Source organism: Suncus etruscus, chromosome 5 (assembly GCF_024139225.1).
Source record: "Suncus etruscus isolate mSunEtr1 chromosome 5, mSunEtr1.pri.cur, whole genome shotgun sequence".
In the NCBI taxonomy this organism is placed as follows: Eukaryota; Metazoa; Chordata; class Mammalia; order Eulipotyphla; family Soricidae; genus Suncus; species Suncus etruscus.
The window spans coordinates 45,607,664-45,623,495 of record NC_064852.1 but is presented as its reverse complement, the minus strand read 5'-3'; the positions used below and the strand labels follow the sequence as shown (position 1 = coordinate 45,623,495).

The 15,832-nt window shown below is 35.2% G+C and overlaps 1 protein-coding gene across 2 annotated transcripts in view; it reads right to left on the bottom strand.

Moving 5' to 3' along the window:
* The window catches only part of MBD5 (methyl-CpG binding domain protein 5), a 246,047-nt gene extending 231,732 nt beyond the window's left edge, over nt 1-14,315 (bottom strand). For both annotated transcript variants that reach the window (XM_049772981.1, XM_049772982.1), the window contains exon 1: nt 14,238-14,315. The gene's annotated coding sequence lies outside the window, so the exon portion shown is untranslated. The remainder of the gene's footprint in view (nt 1-14,237) is intronic.
* Between the last annotated feature and the right edge of the window lie 1,517 nt (nt 14,316-15,832).

The following is a 15,832-nucleotide window of genomic DNA, read 5'->3' as shown; positions in this document are numbered from 1 at the left end:
CCAAAAACAAAAACAAAACAAAACAACATATTAAGATAAAGCACACAGAAAGTTAAAAATGAATGTATCAATAAATGTTCTCTGGCACTCTACTTTTGAGAACTAAACTTTGAAAGTTTCTCCACTCATTGTTTTTGGTTGTCTTTCTTTTTCTATTTTACACAAAGTTTTAGGCATTATTTTTTATATATAATATCTTTATTTAAGCACCATGATTACAAACATGTTTGTAGTTGGGTTTCATTTATAAAAAAAAAATAACACCCCTTCCCTTCACCAGTTCAACTTTCCCACCACCAATGCTGCTATGGTGTTTACCTTGAACACAGTCAACCAGGGTTCAAATTCTCAGAATCCTAAATGGTTCCCCAAGCACCTTCAAGAGTAACTCCTGAGTAAAGAGTCAGTAATAAACCCCTGAACATCGCTGAGCATGGTCCCAAAAAATAACAACAACAATAACAGAAGAACTATCATATATTTTTCATTAAAATTTCTAAATAGGGGATAGAGTGATAGCACAATGGGAATGTCCCTTGCCTTGCATGCAGTCTCTTTGGGTTCAATCCTTGGTGTACCATATGCCCCCCACCCCCAGCCCATCAGGAATGACTCCTCAGCACTATTAGGTATGCACCCCCCACGATTTTAAATATTGTTTGAAAATTGTTTACATTATGCCCACTGTGAGTTAATTTTCTTGGGTGAGAATTACTTCAATTAAGACTTTTGTTTTATTTTATTTTGGTTTTGGGGCCACACCCATCACGAATCACTTCTGGCAGGCTCCAGAAACCATACAGGATGTTGAAGATTGAAACAGGCTTGGCCATGTTCAACCACACCCTGCCCGCTTTAATGCTTCACTTCTATTTTAATTAAGATTTAATTTTCAGATGTCAGAATGGTAGTACAAGGGATAGGTTCAGCTATGGTCCCCTTACCCTCAGCCCTTGAAGTGATCTCTGAGTGAAGAGACAAAAGTGAGCCCTGAGCACCACCAAATATGAAATTCCATCCCAAATTTAATCTTCAAATCTTCTGCAATTATCTACATTTTTACCTTAAATGTAAAAAACAAGATAGTTTTATGTCATAAAATATTTAATTTATTGATATTTCTAAAAACATTTCAAGGAAAAGATAAAATATATGCTAATAAATCTCAAGGTCTCTAAAAGTAGCTTTTATTTAGCATATATATAGGATAACTTTAGGCAATATTTTCTTTATAATATGGCTTTCCTCCTAAAAATACATACAAATGCCTGCATAGGGATAAAAAAATTCCATTTTATAAGGACAAATAATAATCTTTACATTTGCTTTGAGCCATTGTTATGATCACAGAAATATATGGACACTTGATTGCACAAGAATAACAAATAAAAACAGAAGGCAGATCCTGACAGAAATAATTTTATTTTCTCTTCTGACAAAGCATTTTCCTCTTAATTTAAGATAAAAAACTAAATAAGGTTGAAAGAAGAGAATTTACTCTCAGATGTTACTAAACTTATTTATTTTTGTGGGCAAAAGAATGTAGCAATTTATACTATACAATAGAGATTAGAATCTGATCCTAGTTTTCATGACTAATGGGTTTCTATTTGAATGGGCAAAAAATGCAAACACTAACTATAATAATGCTTACCAGAGAGAGTTTATATAACCTCAACCAATTTTCCCTTTTATATTCAGCATTAAATTGCTACTAGTACACAAGAATATTTCTAAAAACCACACAGAAACTCAAATTGTTTAAATATAAAAAAACAAATGAACAGACACATCAAAAAATTGATCCAGTATACAGAACACTGACACTAAATATTCATAGTGAAACTCATTTAATAACTAATTTCTAACATTATGCTTGCTAAATTATTTTATTCATTTACTATTCAAAAGTAAAGCTGTGTTAGATTTCAATATATGGTAGTATTTTTATTATATATTTTATGACCTATGTATAAGTACAACGTTTCTCTGGACCTGAGTACTCAGTAAATATTCTTTCAGATTCTAGAAATGGAAAATTACTCAGGCTTTTCTTTGATAGGAAAAGAAAAGTGAGAGGGAATACCGTGGTATTCTTTGGTCACTTGGCTGACTCTTGAATGCACAACAGGATATTGTCCAGAACACTGACAACACAGCCTTATTATCATTAATATTTTTATGTTCTTCTGAGTTACAATCAAGCAATTGCTCCTTTTGATATGGAATAATACTGAAAGGTATGCCTGGAAGGCAAAAACTTGTCTTGATGATTGATTTATTTAAACTGTACTGTAAGGTTTTGGTTAAGACTTTATGTAAAGTCATCATGACCTTATAGAATAATTATGATAATAAAGGGAAATAACATTTATGAGTACCAATGAGTTCTTGTGTCACCTATTTTACATACATTTCCACATTTAACATTAAAAGCAAGCACCCTTTTAAAGTATACATAATTAATTCCACTTGGAACACAAGAACTCTTACATCATAAGTTTGAAGTGACAGTAATAAATGGTAGAGTCAGGTCAATGTGATTAATGATCATTAATTGAAGAATTATGATGCGAAATAATAAAGTAAATGAATAATGGATATGAAAGTAAAAATAGAGGAATTTAAATTCAGGTATTGGTGAAGTAACTTGAATCAGATTTGTTACCCTACTGACAACAATTACATACTGTGGAAAAATACTAAAAAAAAGAAATAAAAAAATAACAATTTGAGGAAAAAGACTGAGAAAAAGTGGCAGAAAACTGGAAATAGAAAATATCACTATAGAAGAGCTATATTTATATTTATTACTTCTACCTTAAAGTAAAAGTAATGGTAGCAGCTAAAACTTAGAAAGACACTCTTTAATTGTCATGAAGTATTAAAGGTCAGAGTACAGAGTTGAGAAAAGGGCTGAAACGTGAGGCTTGAAAAAGTACACTTCATAAATTAGGAAAATTAAAGGGGAAGTAAACAAAAATGCATAAATACTTCCACCTGGGTTAACTCCTGAATTACACAAACATAGGAAAGATTCTAAAGAACCCCGGAAAAGTAGTACTCAGAGAGTTGAAATATAAATTTGTTATTGTCTGCTGCACAAGAGAGTCGAAATTCAAAAATTAAAAGCAGGTTGAAGAACATCTTAAGCTTTACAGAAATCAGCGAAATGACAAATTATTAGGAATAAGTTATGTACATTAAAATATATTATAACAGAATCTTTGTTATGACTTTATAATTAAGATAATTATTCCAGGATTAGGAAAAAACTTAAGGACTGACTATAAACATACATATAAATCTAAGTCAGGATCCCCGCTGCATGCTTTTCAATACTGCTGCTTCCCAAGACCAAACACTGCCGGTTTAGGGCCAAAACCACCTAGAAGTGCCTGCAGAAGCCACATGAACAGAGGTGAACCGACCCTGTCCACAAAGGGTGGCGTCTGATCCCCACTGCATGCTTTTAAATGCAACTGTTGCCCAAGACCCAAGGCTGCCCAAAAGAGCTTGCAGAAGCCACTTGAACAGAGGTAAATTGGCCCCACTCATGTGGGTGGAGCCTGATCCCTGACACATGCTTTTTAACATGGCTACTGCCCAAGACGCAAGGCTGCTGGTTTTGGGAACAACTCTACAAGAAGAGCCTGTGAAACCTTGTTAAAGGAGGTGAACTGGCCCTGCCCACAAGAGCGGAGCAAAGGAGCTGGCTGCTCCCCAGCCTCACATATCACCTAGTCAATGAACCCTAGCACAACATGCAGAAAACATCACACTACAAGTGTGACAATGGGGAAATAATGCAGGACAACACCATAAATAGAAAATGAAGATGGCAGCTCTGATGATACAAAGAGTGCCAACCATCTATTTTGCCTTTCAGATAAGGAGTTTAGAGAAGAAATATGGAGAATTTTTACAGAACTCAAAGAAAGCTTAGATCGAGCTCAATGAATCACAAATAAAAATCAAGAGGATAAGAAATAGGAGCCAAAAAAATGCCAAACTGAAATAACAGGTCTGAAAAACTTGGTAGGTGAAATGGAAACCTCACTGGAAAGGCTCTTAAACAGAGTAACAGCAACTGAGGATCATATCAGTGAACTGGAGGATGAAATATATAAAAACTACATACAACAGAAGAAATTGGAAAAGAGCCTTAAAGCAAACAATCAGAAAGTAGAAAAAATCCTCAAAAAATGTGAACAGAAGAAAACAGAAGTCTTTGATAAACTCAACAGTAACAACAAAAGAGTCATTAGAGCCCTGGATACCCAGGAGGAAAAATCTCCATTAAGAATATTAAGAATCAATAGTCGGGGGCCGGAATGATGGTGCAGCAGTAGGGCGTTTGCCTTGCAAGAGGCTGACCATGGTTTGATCCCCAGGCGTCCCATATGGTGAACCAAACCAGAAACGATTTCTGAGCGTGTAGCCAGGAATAGCCCCTGAGTGTCACTGGGTGTGGCCCCAACCCCCCTCCCCAATAAAAAAGAATCAATAGTTGGGGGATGAGGGGAATCAATAGTCAAGGACATCATTGCAGAGAACTCTTGGAGCTAGAGTCCATACAACCAAATTCTGCATGCCTGAGAGTATAAGCTAAAAGAGATCCAAAGAAAAACACCCCAAGACACATCTTAGTTATAGTGAGGAATCCCACAGATAGGGATAGACTACTTAAAGCAACAAGATCAAAAAAGGAAATTACATTCAATGGAGCATCCTTAAGATTTACAGCAAATTTGTCACTAGACCCTCAAGTCCCAAGGGAAGTGGTGGGAGATAATCACAAAACTCAATGAAAGAATGCTTCACCTAGAGTAGTACTTCACCCAGCCAGACTCAAATTCAGGTTTGAAGGAAGCATACATAGCTTAACAATTAAACAATAGCTCAGAAACTACAGACTCAAAACCAGCCTTAAAAAAAAAACCCTGAAATGTCTACTTTAAGACAAGGCCGACCAAAAGACATACCAAACTTCTACATAAAGATGACACTAAATTCCATGACAATGATCTCTCTTAAGATCAATGGACTAAATGCACCAGGTAAGAGACAGAATGGTAAAATGGATCAAAAAGATGAATCCAACATTATGCAAGAAACATATCTGAACAGTCAAAACAAAGATAGATTCAAAATAAAAAGTTAGGGGCTGGAGAGATAGCATGAAGTAGGGCCTTTGCTTTGTATGCAGAAGGATGGTGATTTGAATCCGGGCATCCCATATGGTCCCCAGAGCCTGCCAGGAGCGATTTCTGAGCGTAGAGCTAGGAGTAACCCCTCAATGCTGCCAGGTGTGACCCCCCCAAAAAAAAAACAAACAAAAAAAAGAAAACAAAAAACCCCCAAGGGTTAAAGGACAATCATCCTAGCAAAGACTCCCTGAAAAAAGCTGGAGTTGGCCATATTAGTATCAGATGGCACAAATTTTAGACTTAACCTAAAAGTTATGAGACAAAATGGATATTTCATAATAATCAAGGGACATGTACAACAGGAAAAAAAAATCACACTCCTAAACATATATGCACCCAAAAATAAAGACCAGAAAATATTTAAAACAATTGTTAACAAATAAGAAAAAAGGCACCAGTAACAACACTATAATAATGGGAGACTTCAACACTGCCCTGTCGTCACCCCTTGATAGGTTACCCAAGATAAAACCTAACAAAAGTATATTAGCTTTAAAACTAGAAATGGAAAAAGTGGACTAGTAGATATATCAAGGACTCTCCATCCCCAGAAAACTGGATATACTTTCTTCTCAGTGCACATGGGACATTCTCCAGGATAGATTACAAAACAAAGCTCCATAAAATCAAGAGGATAGAATTTGTACAAACTACCTTCTAAGATCATAATGCACTGAAATTAGAAGTGAACTACAAACAGTAGTTTGTAGTTTGTAGTAGTTTGTACACACAGAGGAAAAACTTTAACACCTGGAAATTGAACAGCTTACTACTGAATTATCAATGGGTTAGAGATGAAATCAAAGAGGAAATAAAAAGATTCCTGAAAACAAATGCAAACCAAGATACAAATTACCAGAATTTGTGGGACACAGCAAAAGCAGTAAAATGAGGAAAATTTATAGCTTGATGAGGACACATCAGGAAGGAAGAAGGGGCTACATGAATAGCTTAATGACCCAATTTATAAAATTAGAAAGTGATCAACAAAATAAACCGAAAATATGTAGGAAGAAGGAAATAACAAAGCTTAGTGCAGAAATTAATAAAATGGAAATCCAAAGAACAATTCAAAAGATCAATGAAAGCGAAATTTGGCCCTTTTAAAAAATAAAAAATATTGATAAACCACTAGTATAACTCACAAAAAAAAAGAGATAAAGAGAAACTTAATAAATCAGATTAGAAACGAAAATTGGTATATCACTACAGATACTACATAAACTCAAAGAGTAATAAACAAGAGAACCTAGAAGAATTGATAATTCTTAGAATTTTATAATCTACGGTTGAAACAGGATGGTGAACCTATGGCACGCATGCCAGCTGTAGCACACGAAGGCCTTGCAGCTGGCACGCGGGAAGGTCTGCAATTAAGATATACGGCGTGACAGGAGGCCAGTGTGCCAGTGTCTGCTTTGCAGCTCACCTGGCAACAGGGCTGGACTGGACATTGGGAAGACGTGCTGGAACTTTGAGGAAATTCTTTGGTTTTGTGCGGCAGTTTGGGCACTTGGGCTGAAAAAGATTAGCCATCACTGGTCTAGGATATCCAAGCAGACCCAACACTATTGAGAAAATTAAAATGATAATCAAACATCTTTCCAAAAACAAAAGCCCAGGTCCAGATGGATTCACTAATGAATTCTTTTAAACCTTTCAAAAGGAACTACTTTTCAGGCTCTTCCAGAAAATTGAAGAAAGAGAAACAATACCAAATAGGTTTTATAAAGCTAACATCAGCTTTATACCAAAACCAGACAGAGATGCTGAAAAAAAATTACAGACCAACATCCTGGATGAACACAGGTGCAAAGATTTCAATAACATCCTAGCAAAAATAGGATCCAACACCTCATCAAGAAGGTCATACATCATAACCAAATAGGTTTCATCCCAGGATTGCAAGGATGGTTTAACATTTAGAAATAAATAAATATAATACACTATATCAACAAAAAATATAAGAACCATATGATCATATCAATAGATGTAGAGAAAGCATTGATAAGGTCCAAAACCCATTCGTGATAAAACTCTCAGCAAAATGAGAATGGAAGAAACTTTTCTCAGTGTAGCCAATGCCATTTGCCACCAGCCAATGGCAAATATTATTCTCAATGGGGATAATCTAAAAGCCTTTCCTCTAAAATCTAGTACAAGACAAGGTTGGCCCTTCTTATCACTCCTATTTAACATAGTACTAAAAGTACTTGCCATAGCAATTAGGCAAGAAAATAATATCAAGGGCATCCAAATACGTTGGGAGCTGCCTGGCTAGCCGAGGACATGCAGAAGGAGCTGCCCTAAGTAAGGTGTCCATGTGCCAAATGGTGCAGATAGCAGTAAGAGCAAATAGCTGCGAAGTCATAGTTCTAACTATTCCTACCCTTATTTGATGAAGAGAACAACACTCCAGGAAGTAGCCGTGTGGTGAGTACATGATAGGTCTTATATAAGATAAAAAAATTGCAAACATTCATAGTTTATGTAATCCAAACATGTGATCCTTATGTCATCACGTTATGTAACCTCTGTCTTAAAGATGAGCTTTGAACAATAAACTCTGTGGCCATTTTGCGGGTCGACCTCCTGTTCCCCTTTTCTCTTACCTTTCAGCCAAATCACTTATGCCTGTTATCTCGCTACCTGCAGGACAGGCAGGTGAGACAGATTGGAAAGGAAGAAGTCAAGCTCTCACTGTTTGCAGATGATATACTATTATATTTAGAAAACCCTAATGACTCTACCAAAAAACTTCTAGAAACAACAGATTCATAAAGCCAAGTGGCAGGCTACAAAATTAACACGCAAAAATCAATGGCCTTCTTATACACAAATAATGATAGCAAAGGTATGGACATTAAATAACAATCACATTCATGTTAGTGCCACACAAACTCAAATACCTTGGAGTCAACTTAACTGAAGAGTTTTCTTCTATACAAAGAAAACCACAAAACACTGCTTCAAGAAATAAAAGCGGACACAAGGAAATGAAGACACATACCCTATTCATGAATTGGGAAGATTAACATGATTAAAATGGCAATACTCCCCAAAGCATTGTACAGATTTAATGCAATTTCTCTAAGGATACCTATGACATTGTTCAAAGAAGTGGGTCAAACACTCCTGAAATTCATTTGGAACAATAAACACCCAAAATAATTAAAGTAACCCTTAGGATAAAGAAGATGGAAGGCATCACTTTCCCCAATTTTAAATTGTACTACAAAGTAATAGTCATTAAACAAAGAGTGAGGGGCCAAAGCAAGCAATAGTACAGTGGGAGGGCATTTGCCTTGCATGAGGCTAACCCAGGATGGACCTGAGTTCAATCCCTGGCATCCCATATGGTCCCCAAGCCAGAAGCAATTTCTGAGCACTTAATCAGGAGTAACCCCTGAGCATCACTGAGTTTGACCCAAAAAACAAAAAACAAAAGACAAGATTGGCTAGGGTGACAGTAAAAGGTAGGGTGTTTGCCTTGCGTGCAACTGAGCCAGATTTAACCCCCAGAACCTCATATTTTGTCCTGAGTCTGACAGGAGTGATCTCTGAGCACAGAGCTAGGAGTAAGGCCTGAGAATCTCCAGGTGTGACCCCTTCAAACAAAACTAAACAAAAAGAATTAACAAGAAAAAGAGAAGAGGATTCAAATAAACGAAAGAGGTGATATTACAGTTTTATCACCAAAATGAAAGAACATGTTCTAAAAACAATTTACCCAAATAAATTGGAAAACCTTGAAGAAATTAATTAATTACAAAAACATAAAGCTGCCAAGAAAGAATAAGAAATATAAGAAGAAAATTAAATAATGAGAAAGAAGGTGTTGTTTTTATGACTGAAACCCAACTACAAACATGTTTGTAATCATGATTCTTAGATAAATATATTACTAGAAACTAATAAAATATAAAATAAAATATATAAGCTTTGAAAACTAAATAATAAAACCTTTCAAAAAGTCCAGACAAAGAAAAAAATTTAAGCTATTTATTAATAGCTTTATTAGGGGCAAAAAGATACCATGGGAGATAAGGCACTTGACTTGCATGAGGCTGCAAATGCTGAGATCTCTAGATTCATACGGTTCACAGACCTCTCTGCCAGGGACACTCCTGAGCAGGTATACTAGAAAATGGACAAGAACCCAAATTCCCCTCACCCTCAAAATAGTTTATACCAAGCATTCTAAAATTAGGGGGGAAATGAAGAAAAAAAAGTCAAAAATTCATTTTCTATGGTTACAGAGATGACTCCATGGGAAAGCTTACTCCTTGTAAGTGAAAGTCTCAAGTTCAAGTGCCAGTGCTGTGTACCTGTGCTGAGTATGGTTGTGGTACTTCTGCTCTTTGGAACTCCAGTGCCACAGTTCACAATACATCCAGGTATGTCAGAGTAACAAAGAGTAAAATTAAATAGTGTGATAGTGTCCTAATGAGCATAACTAAAGCTTGTTGAGCACTACAAGCATGTGATCCCCAGTAAGTGCATGTGTACTATGACTAAAATGTAGAAAGTACATGACCATCCATCACAAGAGTCCATTCACAGTGAGAATGTGTCAAACATTACACACACACACACACACACACACACACACACACACACACACACAGAGTATGCAACCTGCTACAAGCTCAACAATTGGCCAAGTATCCAAGCAACATGACCCAGTGAGTAACCCACAATGCAAATCACTCTTGAACAAGAACTATAATGAAGAATCTGTGTTGCTTCCATCATTGCAGTAACAGGAGCACAAAAAAGAGGAACAAAGGTAAAATTTAAAACCACTTAATTTTATGAGATAGGCATAATCTTAATATAAATCCAAGTAAGAGGGGACCAGAGCAATAGTGAAGGCCAAAGCGAGAGCACAGCAGGTAGGGGGCATTTGCCTTGCATGAGGCAAATCCAGGTTTAATCCTGGCATCCCAATATGAACCCCCAAGCTTGCCAGGAGCAATTTCTGAGCATAGAGGCACCAGTAATCCCTGAGTGCTGCCAAGTGTAGTTCCCAAACAAATCAAAAACCAAACCCAAACAAAAAAAACCCAAATAAAATAACTCTGAAAAATTAATGTACAGGTCAGTAGTCAGTATCAATTATAAACATAAATGTAAAAAAATATAGTTTTGTTTTGTTTGGAAGGCCATACTTGTTTGTGCTCAAGGCATACTCTTGGCTCTGGCCGCAGGAATCCTGGAAAGGCTTGGGAGATATACGTGGTAGCAGGGATTAGCTGTGGTTTGAGAACATGTAAGGCAAGTGTCTTTTTCTTTTTTTTTAAACCTGGGTCCAGCTCCAAGGAAAGTGTTTTAATAGCTATATGATCTCTCCAGCTACCAAGTATAAAAACTTTATCCAAGATAAAAAAATACAAATTCAATGATGAACAAGTATGCAGTAATGGTTTAATATAAAAAAAGAGTCAACATGGCATATCACATTAAAAACGGATTCAAATTGTATGACCCAAAAAAAAATCACAGATTATTTTAATATAAAAGTACTTGACATAATTCAATTTTCATATATGAAAAAATTCTCAACAAATTAGTATATAGTATTATTATATTAGAGAAAAAGGAAATGCTAGTCAGAGAACTTGGGAGACAAAAAATTTAAATTTTAAAGAGTAAAAATTAGTGAAAAAAATTAGACTCAGTGACCCACATACCCAGAAATAGATATGTAATATATACATGCATATATCTGGAGTCCAAACAGTAAATAAAAATGGGCCAGCAAATGTATTTTAATAATAGTAAAATTCCCATCTCAATAAAACTCAAGGAAAAAACATACACACACTCACACATACATAATGCAGGCACATACTGTAAAGTAGAAAAAGTCTAAAGATAGAAAATTAAAAAGCAGCCCCAGAAAAAGACAGTTTAATTTTGTCACCAGAAAATTGACTTATATAATTCATAGCACTCTAGGAATTCAAGAATGCATTTAATTTTGAATTTAATTTTTTACCGAAAGCCAACTTGCCTCCAAAGAATGAAAGTCTTTACCAAGTGCATATGAAACATATTTATAGAATAGATCACATTTTAGATCACAAAATAACTCAATTAAACAAAAGGGAGAAATCATATTAAGTACTTTTTTTCTACAATGAAAAAACACCTAAAAATCATAATAGAAGGAAAGCCATATTTTCTATTCTCTTTATTCCTTAAAAGAGGGAAAAGAAAAGTAAAATAAATCTCAAAATATACAAAAATAAATACATAACACAAACCAAATTTATAGCAGACATTACTAGCATACAATAAAGCACAATCTTGGAAAATAAATAGATCAAAAGAGGAAAAGAAAGAGTAATAAGTAAAACATGAAAATATACAAAATAAATACATAACACAATCCAATTTATAGGGTATAGTAAAAGTAATTTTGAGGCAAAGGAGGAGCGGTATGGGATGCAAGCTGGGAACAAGGGTGGAGGGAGGACAACATTGGTGGCGGGAGTGTCCCTGATACAATGTCACTATGTACCTGAAATACTTCTGTGAATGATTTGTAAATCACTTTGGTCAAAATAAAAATTATTTTGATAAAAATGAACAATTTTACAGCTATTATTGCATTCATATAGGAAAGATATACCAAATAAGCAATATATTAACATAACATATCAAGGATAGGAAAACAACAAACAAATCCTACACTTACATAATAAAACTTCTAGAAATAATAATAATCAGGGCAGATTAAGTGAAAAAAAAAACAGCAGAAAACAAAACGAAGAGTTGATTTTTTAAAAAAGATAAGTCACATTATGAAACCATTAGCAAGACCTGCCAGAAAATTAGTGAACTCATATAAATTATAAGGACATATTGTAACTTACTACAAAAATTAAAAGAATTATAAGAAGCTACAGTGAATCACAATCTATCTACAAATCAGAAAAAGTAGATGATATGAATATATCCCAGAAACACATAACCTATCAATACTGTAGGCAATAGAAAACTCAAACAGATCAATAAAAATATTAAAGCAATAATAACAAAAGAGCCCTATCATCTACCTCCTCTTCCAAAATTTTGTACTAGAAATATTATTGGTGAAATCTACCAACCAATTAAAGACTTAATACTCATCTGTGCCAAACTCTTCAAAAATATTAGACAAAATTAAATACTCAAACTCATTTTATATGGTCTATATTAAAATATTATATGAAAGTCAGAAAGGACATTATAAGAAAGAATATGACAGTTCAATATCCTTAATGAGTAAAAAGCAAACATTTTCAATAAAATGCTAGTCAACCAATTTAAAGAGAATTAAAATGGACATGCAGCCTGATAATTTATTAGCCTGGGATTTATCTAAATGAAGCGAGTATCATTCAACAATACAAATCAATAAATGATCTGATAGTGAACAGAAAAAAAAATAAAAACATATGTTTATATTAATGGATAAAGACAGAAGATGTGGTAAAACATAATACCTTTTAGTTTAAAAAAATGAAAAAAAAAAAAAGGTGCGGAGCAATAATACAGTGGATAGATGTTTTGCCTTGCATGTGGCTGACCTGGGATGGATCCATAGCATCCCATCTAGTCCTCCAAGACTGCCAGGAATAATCCCTAAATTTAGAGTCAGGAGTAAACCGTGAGCACCAGTGGGTGTGAACCCAAAACCAAAAAAAAAAAAAAAATTGTCAATAGGAACCAGAGAGATAGATAGTACAGTAAGCAAAGGCACTTGCCTTATTTGTGGCTAACTATTGTTCAACTCCTAACATTGCATATGGTTTCCTGAAAACTGTTAGGAGACACTGCTGAACACAATCTAGAAATATGCTCTTAGTAATGGCCCCTATATACCTCCAAAACATATAACTAAAACTTTCTATATAACAAAGGTTATATATGTTAGGCCTATAACTAATATCATTCTCAATGGGTTACCTATAAGATAAATAGCAAGCAAGAATTTCTTTTTATCATCAACCCTCCTCACAACTACACATTTATAGTTCCAGTGAGTGAACCACACACATTTGATGGCCTCACACCTTAGAGACATAAGCACTACAACTGAATGACATCACTGGCTTTCAACTATTTCTATTCAACCAGCAACACCAGAGCTATTAGGCAAGAAAAAGACACAAAACATAAACAATCAAACTAGAAAAGATATAAAATTGTTTTTGTTTGCAAATGGCATGATATTAAATATAGAAAACACTGAAGATTCTATCAAAATATATATATAATCTATTTCAATATACAATTATAGCAAAGTTACAATTCAATACATTAACAAAGAACAGGATGAAAAAGAAACTTTTCATTCACAACAGCTTGGGAAAGAGTAAAACATGTTTAATCAAGGAAGTGAGTAATTGATATATCGAACATGAATGACAATGATGAAATTAACTGAAAGCAATACATAAATAGCAAGCTTGTTCATAGATTTGAAGAAATAATTCTGTTAAAATTTTTTTTTCTTGGGGAGTGGGAAGCTTTGGGTCAACTCCTGTGGCATTCAAGAGCTACTCCTAACTCTGAAATCAGAAATAATCTGTAGTACTATTTGGAGATCTATATACAGTGCCAAGAATCAAACCAGAGTTATCCTTGTGAAAATCAAATGCCTTAACATTTGTACTAAAGCTATGACCCACTAGAACACTAATATTGTTAAGTAAGCCATCCCACCCAAGCTATCTATATACATTAGGTATATCTATATAAAATTTCCAATTCCCTTTTTAACAAAAATAAATATTGCCAAACTTGACATCAAAGTAATTTAGAAAATTAATAAATCAGAAAGCACAACACTTTCAATTTTCAAAATATACTACAAAGCACTGTAATAAAAAATAATATGGTATGGCATAAGTGTCAAAAAACTAATGGAACAAAATAAATAGTTCAGAAATAAATCCACACATAATTAATGAAAGAGAAAAACTGACAAAGGAATTAAGAAACTAATAGAAAACAGAAAACCTTGTAGACTCTTACCTTATATCACTCAGAAAAATGAACACAAAATGGATTAAATACTTGAGTTTAAAACTTGAAACTGGATATTTCCTAGAAGGAAACACAGAAAAAAAACCTCCTTGACATTGTTTTCAGTAACTATTTTTTGAATGACATGACAAGAACAAGCAGCGAGAGTGGCTTTGTGGAGAGGTGTGTATGTCAAGACCACAAAGTGTGAATGTCACTGTAAGCAAATTAATTTAAAAATAAATTTAAAATAAAAACTGGGTATAATTATTAGTATAAAGAGCAAAAACTCATCAAAAATGAACAAAGGAATTAAAAAGGATATCTTTTGACTTGTTCTTCAAGTCTATGTTCTCTCTTAAATACATGTCATTAGCTTGTGTCTATGTTTTATTTGCTTTCTTATTCCCATTCTGGAATGAATAAATAATAATTCCTTCTTCCTCCCTCCCTCCTTCCCTCCCTCCCTCCCTCTCTCCCTCCCTCCCTCCTTCCTTCCTTCTTTCCTTTCCTTCCTTCCTTCCTTCTTCCCCTCCCTCCCCCTCCCTCCCCCTTCCCTTCCCTTCCCTTCCCTCCCCCTTCCCTTCCCTTCCCTTCCCTTCCCTCCCCCTTCCCTTCCCTTCCCTTCCCTTCCCTTCCCTTCCCTTCCCTTCCCTTCCCTTCCCTTCCCTCCCCTCCCCTCCCCTCCCCTCCCTCCCTCCCTATCTTGCTTCTGAAAGAACACCCTCTCAGCCACACATCTCTCACCCGACAAGAAGCTGCAACCACCACTCCTGCTGACTCATTTTGTGTTCCCCTTTTTCTTACCTCCCTCCCCTCAATATGAACTATTGCATGTTACCGAATTCAGTTCCAGAAGGACCCCCAGCTCGAGGACACTACCTAATTCCTTACTACTACAAACCATTTCTCAGATTCACTAAGACCACTGTGTGGATGAAAATAGGCCCTGGATCTCATCCCCCACACCAAGACTATCTCAAAGGCCTTAATCAGGGATATCTATATTTTCTTTGTATGTTTAACTTCTTGATAGTTATACCTCTTAGTGTGTTTATTTCCAAATGTAAAGGTAGCCTCCTCCATCACCACCACCTTTTTTAAATATTTTTAATTTCTGCTTGTTTTAGTTCTGCTTAGTACAAAATTCTAGTAGAAAAGTCTTGCTTGGAATAAAAGCTCAGGATAGAACCAGGGCACAGAGATTGTATAGCCTGTAATTTTTACCCCCAAATGCACCAACATAATATGGCAGCATTCCTTTTTTTCATAGGCACACTAAAATGGGGGAAATCTTATGTATAGAAACAAGTTCTTATCTACTAGGGATGATAACCCATAAATTTTATAATACAGGGACACCTCCCATCCTAAATATTTGTCATGGGGACTTCACTTAGACCTTATGGAATTGGATATTGACCATCAACCCAGAATCCTGGATCCCAATCTTAGAACTGACATAGTTCCCTGCAGCAGCACCAGGAATCAAACTCCTCCTGGGGAGTCCCTAATACTGCTCTGGCAGCAACTTGTACTAGAGTTGGTTCATATGACATCCTGATGAAGAGGAAACAGCAACAACTTGATCTAAAGGCAGGTTG